Source organism: Scyliorhinus torazame, chromosome 15 (assembly GCF_047496885.1).
Source record: "Scyliorhinus torazame isolate Kashiwa2021f chromosome 15, sScyTor2.1, whole genome shotgun sequence".
In the NCBI taxonomy this organism is placed as follows: domain Eukaryota; kingdom Metazoa; phylum Chordata; class Chondrichthyes; order Carcharhiniformes; family Scyliorhinidae; genus Scyliorhinus; species Scyliorhinus torazame.
The window spans coordinates 29,057,402-29,067,169 of record NC_092721.1 but is presented as its reverse complement, the minus strand read 5'-3'; the positions used below and the strand labels follow the sequence as shown (position 1 = coordinate 29,067,169).

The window sequence follows — 9,768 nt, the reverse complement described above, 5'->3', positions numbered from 1 at the left end:
TAGAACCTATCTTGTCGTAGTGATAAACATTGGCGTTTTTATATTGTGTTTAATAAAGAAGTAATTTGATTCTAAGTTAAAGGTTTTGTGCTTACTAATTAACTGGAGCAGGCATTGTCAAAGTCAGGGGCGTGAGTCACGGGTGGGTGTTGGGAGGGTCGCGGAGCCGTCCGTCGCGGCGCTCCCGTTCGTGCAAATCCACACACAACAGTCGCCTTTTAATAATGCCAGCTGCAAGCGGCCTTCAAATGGCCACGAACATATAAAAAAAATGTGGCCGCACTGCGCATGCGTGCCTGCTGATCGGTGCGCAGCCTTTTTTTTTTACAAATTCGAGGGAGTTTTTATTTGATAAAATTTTACAGGAAAAAAATGCAGAAATGTTTTCGTCCTCTAGAAATTGGAAGTTCACCACATTTCATCTAAACATCACAAGGTAAGAGAAAATGGTGAGTCGCGCAGGTCAACCGGCGGGGGCTGGAAAGGTCGGCCGGCGTGGGTCGCAAAGGTCGGCCGGCGTAGGTCGCGAAGGTCGGCCGGGTTGGGTCCCGAAGGTTGGCAAAAATGGGTCCCCGGAAAAAAAGTTTGAAAAACACTGAACTGGAGTGTCCCGGTCTTCAGTCAGTTTCATTGAACAAGTGTTCCCTATTGTGCAATTGCCTCATTCAGCGTGTTGAATTCCATACTGTTCAGTTAAAGGCAGACTGCTGAGTAAAATCGTAATTCATTGAATACTTTTGAATTTTCTTTGCATTCTTGTTTTATTCCATATATTTTTTCATATAGTCTGATGAATATTTTAGTTCTTTACTTGGGGTCTCCCTGCTTTCCTGCAAACCTAACCAGTTTTACCTGGGTGGCACACGATGTCACTTTGCATAGCTTTGCGGCCTGTGTGCACCCTAAATCATCTCTCCCCTTGGCATTTAAAATTGTGCCACTAGCTCCATTGTTTTTGAAGATTTAGGTGAACGTCCGACAAGGTCAGGTGTGTGCAGGATCGGAAGGAACTAATTGCGATTTATTTCTTCTGTTTCCTGTCTGGCACCTAATCAGATTGACAGCTTAGCTTGCTGTCAGGTGGGAGAAAAACACTGCATCAGGAGCAGATCACCCGCTGCAAATCGAGTGTTGGTTGTCGGGTGGTGCGGGGGACAGAACCGACGGTCGTAAGGAAGTCTGGAAGTTAGGATATTGGGGGGAGGGTGGCAGTTGATCTGAGAAGGAGGCTACTGAGAGGCTGGGGTTGGCAGCTGGGAGGCCAGAATCTTCCTTGAATGGCCAACGGGAGCACCCTGCTCCTCCTGGCCCATAAGCAGTGCTATAAAATCACCTGCCTTCTGCGAATAGTAACTCCAGCTTTTCTTTCACTGCTGGGTTTCTTGAGCTATGATAAATCTGACTGGTGATGTGTTGGGTAGGCTGGGTCGATGTGGACTGCACTTGATGCAGTGTAGCGAGAGACAGACCTCCAACACTTGATAAGATGCAACACGATTTTATTTAACATCTAAACTATTATACATGTTCAACTGTGGGTTGACACTAATCTGACTTGACTGGAGACCTGATACTAGCCTAACCAGACTTACTAGCTACCACATGGTGTTTGCACAGGCCAGTTTACTAACTCTGACTGTCCCAGAGGCTGGGTCCCGAGAGAGCGGGAAAACTGGTGCCCTCTGGCTTTATAGTGGCCGTGTCCTGCCTGGTGATTGGCTGCACTGTTCTGTGTGCTTACTGGTCATCCTGTGTGTCAAACACTGCCTGTCTACACTCCATTATATACATAGATGTATGTTATGACAACTGGCAGCAGTTAAAATTAACTCAGGCTCCCAATTGCTTTGTGGAAGCTTGATTTAAATATGTTAATGTATGCCCCGCTCATCAAAATGCTACCTAGCGCCTTCAAAAAAATGCAGCAAATGTGTTGGGGTCACATTTCACCGTTTAAGTGTTTAACAACCTCTCCCATCGCGCCCTAACCTCCTCTCACCACAAGTGATTATGGGGTGGCTGTCTTAGAATAGAGACCAATGCTCTAATAAAGAAAGAAATATGAGTAATGAAGGGAGAAATGAAAAAGAATGTGGTGTTGGACGAAACCTAATGACTCAATATGAGCTGTCAATATCAAGCACAGCCTTCCATGCATGACAAGCTTACTAGTATTTAATGGGCTCTAACAAATGTTTAATAGAAAAAAACAGTCTGATCAGTAATAATTGCATCCGGCTTGAGTCTCAAACACATTCTCAAAGGATCAAGGTCAAAGCTGAGGAGTTGACACAGCTATGAAGAAACTGACTTCACAATTGCAATTTGATAAACAAAATGATCCCCACAGAAGCAAGATGACTAAAGGGCTGTCACAGGTGTTACAACCCACTGGGTTAGTGCATATTCAATTCCAGCCCTGCTTGACCCAAAATCGCATCACAATTGAAATTAGTAAACATTTCTTAGAAAAATACCCAAAGTCTTTGGCATTTAGCTGCCCAATAATTACAGTCATTTACAGGTTTGTAAATTTAAACACAATTAAGTTTATTATTGATAACAATAACTAAATATGCAGAAAATACAACAGGTTAACTATCATTCAATTTCTAACCTCTCCCATTTAAACTCATTCCACACACAAGACAGACAAACACAGAGGGGAGAAGAGGGGTGTAAAATATTAAGTAAAAGGGATCAAAGTATTTGTTTCAGATGGTTGTCTCATCGCACATAGTCCTTCTTTTCAATCTTGTCTTTTAGTCCGAGGTCTTCACTGGAGATTCATGCAGATTCTGTGTACAGCTTCTTCCTCCAATCTAGGCTTTCAGTTTGAATCTTCTGCTTTCAATCTGTAATGATTTTCACTGCAGATTCATTCAGGTCCCTGCAGTTTCAGAACTACAGCAGCTCGGCATCTTTTCTGGACCAAAGTAAGAGAGAAAGAGAGAGCTGGTCCTTTCCTCTGAGTGTCCAGGTCTCCAACTTGACTTTCTCCTGGCTCTCTTAAAATGATTGTGCTCAGCCAGGACCAAATCACTGCCTGTTACCGTGCAGAATACAACATTTTTGGCCAATTCATTGACCGCCAGCCAACCAATTGAACCGGGTCCCACCAATCTCTCAGGTGCCAAAAAGCCTGAGTTCTGCTGTCTGAAAGCTAGCAGAATACTTGCTCTCTTTTGTAACTTTTGAATTCCTTTCTTATCCTGCTGGACTTAAATGTATATGCCCATTAAGCATCCATAAATCAAAATGTTAACAGCAAAACTAAAGAAATGGAATATAAGAAAATCAACAGAAAAGGCCCTTACACAGGAAGCAATAGTTATTCCCTTTGACTGATAGACGTTAGCTCAATGCAAAGTGCCTTCAACGTGGAGGTTTTTAATATATCTAGGGAATAGTTTCCTTTGAGCCTCAATTACTGCTTTTATAATGATGAGCTACCATCACTATAGTACTGTTCAATGCTAGTCTGACTGAAGCCTAATTGTACACAAAATAATGACACATCACTTAAAAAATATCTACGAAGGGTAAAAACGTGCCAAAGGCCTGGATATTTAAATGAATCAGAAAATACTCAAATTATAATACTTTCTATGTTTCTGATTGCATTGCAATAATGTGAACCAATGTATTTTGTTTTTCAATAATACTGCTGAGAACATTTTAAATACTTGAAATATTTTGCTCATTATGTCAGGCCTGTAGTAGCTGTAACTGATTGTATTTTAAGCTTTCAAAAATATGAATACACTTATTAATCCATCAACTGATTGATGATTAATTATACTATAGCAAATATAGCATTTGGCAGGAACATAAGTCATTTATTTAAGTAATGCATTTCATTTCTGAATTCCAAGTATCCTTGCATTACTTATCTCAAAATTCCTAAAAGGTTGTTAATTAGGAACATAAATCTCCCAGTATTACTTTTTCCAGACAGTAAGCAATATTGCTGGAAAGCCACAATCTGTCTTCCATATTCAAAATAAAGGAAGTGTTTCTGGGCGGTAATTCTGTAAATTATCGTGGAGTCGCTTTACATTTTCCAGAACTCAGCCAGAAATATTACTTGCACAGATCCAATGGCTTGGCACTATCTGGTTCACTTCATGCTTTCAGATTTATTGTTGCAAAATAATATGTACCGTCTTAGCAATTTTGCAATCTGTGTTTATTTTCCACTGAGCGACTTGGGGCGGATTCTCCGTCCTGCCAGCTCCATTTTCCGGCACGGCGCGCCCCCCCGCCGGCAGTGGGATTCTCCATTCCCGCAGCCAGCCAATGGGGTTTCCCATTGCGGCCACCCCCACGCCGTCAGGGAACCTATGCCGGAAAAGTGCAGGATCCCGCCAGTGGGGAACACCGCAGTTGATTTTTCTTTTGTCCCAGATTTCCAGTTGAAGAATATATTAGACCATAAGGCATAGGAGCAGAATTAGGCCACTCGGCCCATCGAGTCTGCTCCGCCATTCAATCATGGCTGATATTTTCTCATACCCATTCTCCTGTCTTCTCCCCATAACCCCTGATCCCCTTATTAATCAAGAACTTTATTAATCAAGAATCAAGCTGAATGTGCACCTGCCTGATTGATTTTGCATGGTTAATTGTTGGATTTTATTCCAATTGCTATTGAATGCTTATGGTTAAATAATACACGCAAGTGAATGCTTCTTCAAATACTACATAGAAGAATAGTTATGCAGGAAATGTTATCTTCTTGGTCGCAATAGGGGCAGTTCAACATTCACAGCTGGGCAGAAAGCAGATGTTAGTTAATTAGTAAACTGGTTTAAACCTCATCCAGCTATTTTCCCGAAAGACTCAATGGTATAGGAAAGTGGGTGGGCTGAAGGTAACGCATGCTGCTGACTTGCTGGCACCCATTTTACACCTCGTCATAACATTTAAAATGAGCTAACAGGAAAGAGTGTTCTGCCATCTGCAAAGCATTCAGAGATGTTTCTCTCGCCATCTAACGGTTATGACACAGGATTTCTTTACTGCCTGTCAAAGAAAACAAACATGATCAGGGTCAACCACCATGACTACATAATGAGCAGAATGCTATCAATTAAAACAAGAATGTCTCATTGGAACCACATCCAAAAATGGATTGTATTGAGCAGCTGGTTTTTACTCAGAATCACGTGTTACACTGCACTTGGTCCTATAATTCCAATGAATTATCTACAGTCCTTCCAAAACAATCTCAACTGTCTCTGTTTTACAGAAGTTTAACTTTCAAATCATGTAATAGGCTGTGAATGCTTGGGCTACAACATTAAGCTTGAAAAAAGTGTGGGTCACAAGCTTTCTGATGCTTGTTCATTTTAACCTGGAGCCAGCCAGCTCGAAGCACATTGTTGAATGGGTGCCTGTCCGAGAGCAGCGAGTGTAAAATACTGAGAAGCTAGGATGAATTAAAACTAGGCTGCATGACCTAAAGTCAGCCTGCCACTCTCACAATGATGGTGTTGCATTTTGATTCAAGCTCATTCTCCAAGTGATGTTGACAGGAGAATCATTCGATAAGGCCACACCACAACATGGCATAGAATGGGCGGCAAGGTTTTCTGCACTGTATTGAAGGTATTGGTACAGGAGCTGAAGAGGAGGAGACGTGCTGCCTGCCCACGACAGGCCAGGAAGCCCATTGGACAGGGACTGCAAAGGCTGTGGGATCAGTTCGAAGTGGCGGCCATTGCCGAGTCTGCCCCATGGACCACAGTGAATGTATCTTCAAAAGTTCTGGCCCACGCACTGCTCAGTGCACCAAATTCCCACTCAGCAACAATCTATTAATCGCGACTCATACGTCACCTACCTGGGTTCAATTCAATTCGTACTTTTGCAAGCCTCATACCCATTTTCCAAAGCTTGCACACCCTGTTCACCATTACAGCCACATTACTAAAACTAATTGCAACACACATACTCATTGAAGCACTTCCATCCTCCTTGCTTACTTACCAGAGGCAGTGGTACCTAACTGAAAGGACAGGTACAGATGGTCCCATGGAGGCGATGGTGGTGGTCATCACTGAAGCAATCATAGACAGGAGTTATAGCCACTGGGAGGGGGGTGGGGTTTAAAAACTTTGAAGATGACAGGCTGCGCACATCTCATCCTCCTTCTCACATCCCACTTCCTCCTTCTCACATCCCACTTCCTCCTTCTCACATCCCACTTCCTCCTCATCACATCCCACATCCTCCTTCTCACATCCCACATCCTCCTCATCACATCATCACACAATTGTCATAATAACCACACATGTATATAATGAGATGCAGACAGGCAGTGATTGACACACAGGATAACCAATGAACACACACAACATATAACAACCAATCACCAGACAGGACACCACCACTATAAAGCACGCAGGGCATTAAGACTCTCCCTTTCTCTACAGGCCACAGCTACTGAGATAGTAAGAGGGCACAAGCCAGTGAGCACTGTCACCATGAGGTAGAGAGTTAGTCTGGTCAAGCCAGTAGGAGGTTATCAGTTAGATTGATAGAGTGTCAACTCACAGCAGACTATGTACAGCAATCAGGAAGTTCAATAAAACAGTGTTGGACCATCTCGTGTGTCAGAAGCCTGTTTCTAGTTTCACTGCAACCAGTTGCAGACAACGTTGAACCAACTTACTTAACACATCATGGTACCAGAGTTCTATTAATCCTAATGAACATACCTCGACTGCATCTACAACGACCAGCAAGCAGCCATCCAGCGGCATGGAGAAGATCCAGCCTCCTTCGCAATTCCAGATCTCCGGCTGCAGGTGGAGTGAGCATTCACCTCTTACGTTCACCAGCCATACTCACTGCAGCACTTCCCCGCTACCCTTGTATCTTTTTCCATTTAGATACCCAAGCACTGCAATCTGGCGACGGAGAGTCAGAACTGCAAAAAAGTTTAAAATGAAAGAAAATTAATGACGAAGAAGACATTTTATTACTCGCTGTCACACTTGCACACATCAGCTCAGAGACGGACACTGTGCATGCTTCACAGAATAGCTTTGTGGCATAATCTACAGGTGGCAAAGCAGGTGGCTTGAGGGTTAGCTCATGTGCCCAGGGCAGGGGTTAACATAGTTGACGTCTTGTTGAAAGGCAAGGTCACGCAGAGGAGGACGTCAATGGGGTGGTCGACAGAAGCGAGGTGATGGGTATGCACACAGAAATGCTGGTGTATTGGTGTATTGACAAGCCTCTGTTGTGTCTGACAATTCAGATACTTTCGACCAGTTCACTTACTCAAAGGTTTTATGTCAGTGTCTTTTAATAGCGAGGAAAGCAAAGGACAAACACAAACACAAGTTCAATAATCTTTATTAAACACAAAATTAATTTACATAGAATTTACAGTGCAGAAGGAGGCCATTCGGCCCATCGTGTCTGCACCGGCCCTTGTAAAGAGCACCCTACCGAAGCCCACGCCTCCACCCTGTCCCCATAACCCCATCTAACCTATTTTGGACATTAAGGGTAATTTAGGCCGATCCGCCTAACCTGCAGATCTTTGGACTGTGGGAGGAAACCGGAGCAGCCGGACGAAACCCACGCAGACACGGGGAGAACGTGCAGACACCGCACAGACAGTGAACCATGCCAGGAATCTAACCTGGGACCCTGGAGCTGTGAAGCAACTGTGCTAACCACAGTGCTACCGTGCTGCCCACCGTAAATTAACCCAAAATATATAATGCTAGAAATCCCCAAGATTCGGTTATACTACCACAACCTTGGCTTGATTGAACTTTCCGCTCCTCGAGTCCCTCTGGTCCGTCGTCGCAAAGGTGGTTCTTACACCCTGTTTCTTTCTTCTCTGGTCAGTCATTTTGATTGCCTCTGCCTGGAGTCTTCGCTGCTGATGTGCCTTGGGTGCCTGTTTTATCCCCCCTCTCTTCGCTTCCTTTGCCATTTCATCTGGCTTTCTCTCAATGATGCCTCAGGAAGGGGTCTCAGCACCCAATGGTCCGGTTGGTGACCATTTGACAGGATACCTGAGTCCGACCCAAGTGTCCCATCTCTGGTGGTGTGGGCTGCATATAATCTGTTCCCATATAAGATGACAGCAGAAACTCTGGTTGCCCAACAGTCTGGTTTGATCTGGGCTACTGATAAGAGACCTGTGCATATCAATAGAGTGTGATGATCTCCTGTGAGGTGGTTGATGGGACAGGTCCAGATGCGCGAGTGCTGCAGTTTGAAGCTTGGACTGACGTCAGCTTGCAGTCATAGTTGTGGACCCTTGTGGTAGTCTGTGTAGAGGTATTACGGTACCTGATAATGCTGGAACACCATTGGTAGGTATTGTATGCTTCCTATTGGGCAAGCTGTATGGTAGCTCCGCCCCACTAGGCGGGATATAAGAGCCCGTGCCGCCCGAGCAGCCTTCATTCTGTACCTGAGCTGCTGGGGGAAACATCTAGCTTATTAAAGCCTTCAGTTGGACTACAACCTCGCTTTAGTGGTCATTGATTGTGCATAAATTTAATACGCTAGATTTAAAAGGATGGAGCTCCGAATCAAGCAGGTAGTGTCTGCAACACAGCCCCCACGCGGCGAACTCTGCGGCAATCTTCAAGCACTGGCTGGCGTGTTTTAAAGGACATCTCAGAACGGCCGAAAACACACCCACGGGAGAACAGAAAATGCAAGTCCTGCACACGTGGGTGAGCCCGGAAATTTACACCCTCAGAGGACACAGGAGACTTCGATGCGGCAATAGAGCTGCTAAAACGACATTATATCCGCCCAGTAAACCAGGTATACGCCCAACATCTGCTAGCAACGAGGTGACAAATCCCTGGGGAATTGCTGGAAGAATTCTACCGTGCACTCCTGGTGTTGGGGAGAAACTGCAGCTGCCCGTAAGTTTCGGCGAGTGACCACACAGAACTCTTGATCCGGGACGCTTTCGTGACAGGTATGTTGTCCTCCCACATCCGCCAGCGACTGCTGGAAAAAGACAACACAGGCCTCAAGGAGGCACTGGCCATTGCCGGCTCCCTGGACGTGGCCTCCAGAAACGCCTGCGCTTACGTTCCCGACCACGCAGCAGCCCCCTGGGCAGCGTGAAACCCCTCCGCAGTTGACCCCGAGACATCCCGCATGGTGACCGAGGGAGTTAGGTGAGGAGGGAGTAAGGTGCTCCTTTCATTTTGTTTCCGACATTTCCGCAAAGAGTGCGAAGAGAGCCAGGAGTTTACAGAAAGTGTAGCTGACTGGGAGCAGAGTCGGAGGGCGGCGATCTAGTTAGTCCACAGGGCAGCTATATTCTGTCAGGTAAGAAGGGATGGAGGCTAGGCCAGTTGCATGCTCCTCCTGTAGGATGTGGGTGGTGAGGGATACCACCGGTGTCCCCGCTGACTATACCTGCGGGAAGTACACCCAACTTCAGCTCCTCAAAGACCGTGTTACGGAACTGGAGCTGAAGCTGGATGAACTTCGGATCATCCGGGAGGCAGAGGGGGTGATTGAGAAGAGTTACAAGGAGGTAACCACACCCAAGGTACAGGACAAGAATAGCTGGGTTACAGTCAGGGGGAAAAAAACAAACAGGCAGACAGTGCAGGGATCCCTCGTGGCCGTTCCCCTTCAAAACAAGTATACCGTTTTGGATGCTGTTGGGGCGGATGACCGACCGGGGGAAGGCCCTAGTGGCCAGGTCTCTGGCACTGAGCCTGGCTCTGTGGCTCAGAAGGGAAATGGGGTGCATAGAAAAGCAAT

At 45.4% G+C, this 9,768-nt stretch overlaps 1 long non-coding RNA gene across 1 annotated transcript in view; it reads right to left on the bottom strand.

Moving 5' to 3' along the window:
* Positions 1–2,435: 2,435 nt before the first annotated feature.
* Positions 2,436–9,768, bottom strand: part of LOC140391374 (uncharacterized) — a 203,275-nt gene continuing 195,942 nt past the window's right edge. The window contains exons 3-4 of the long non-coding RNA XR_011935022.1: positions 6,723–6,934; positions 2,436–5,025 (exon numbers count right to left, since the gene is read on the bottom strand). This is a non-coding gene — a long non-coding RNA (uncharacterized lncRNA). The remainder of the gene's footprint in view (positions 5,026–6,722; positions 6,935–9,768) is intronic.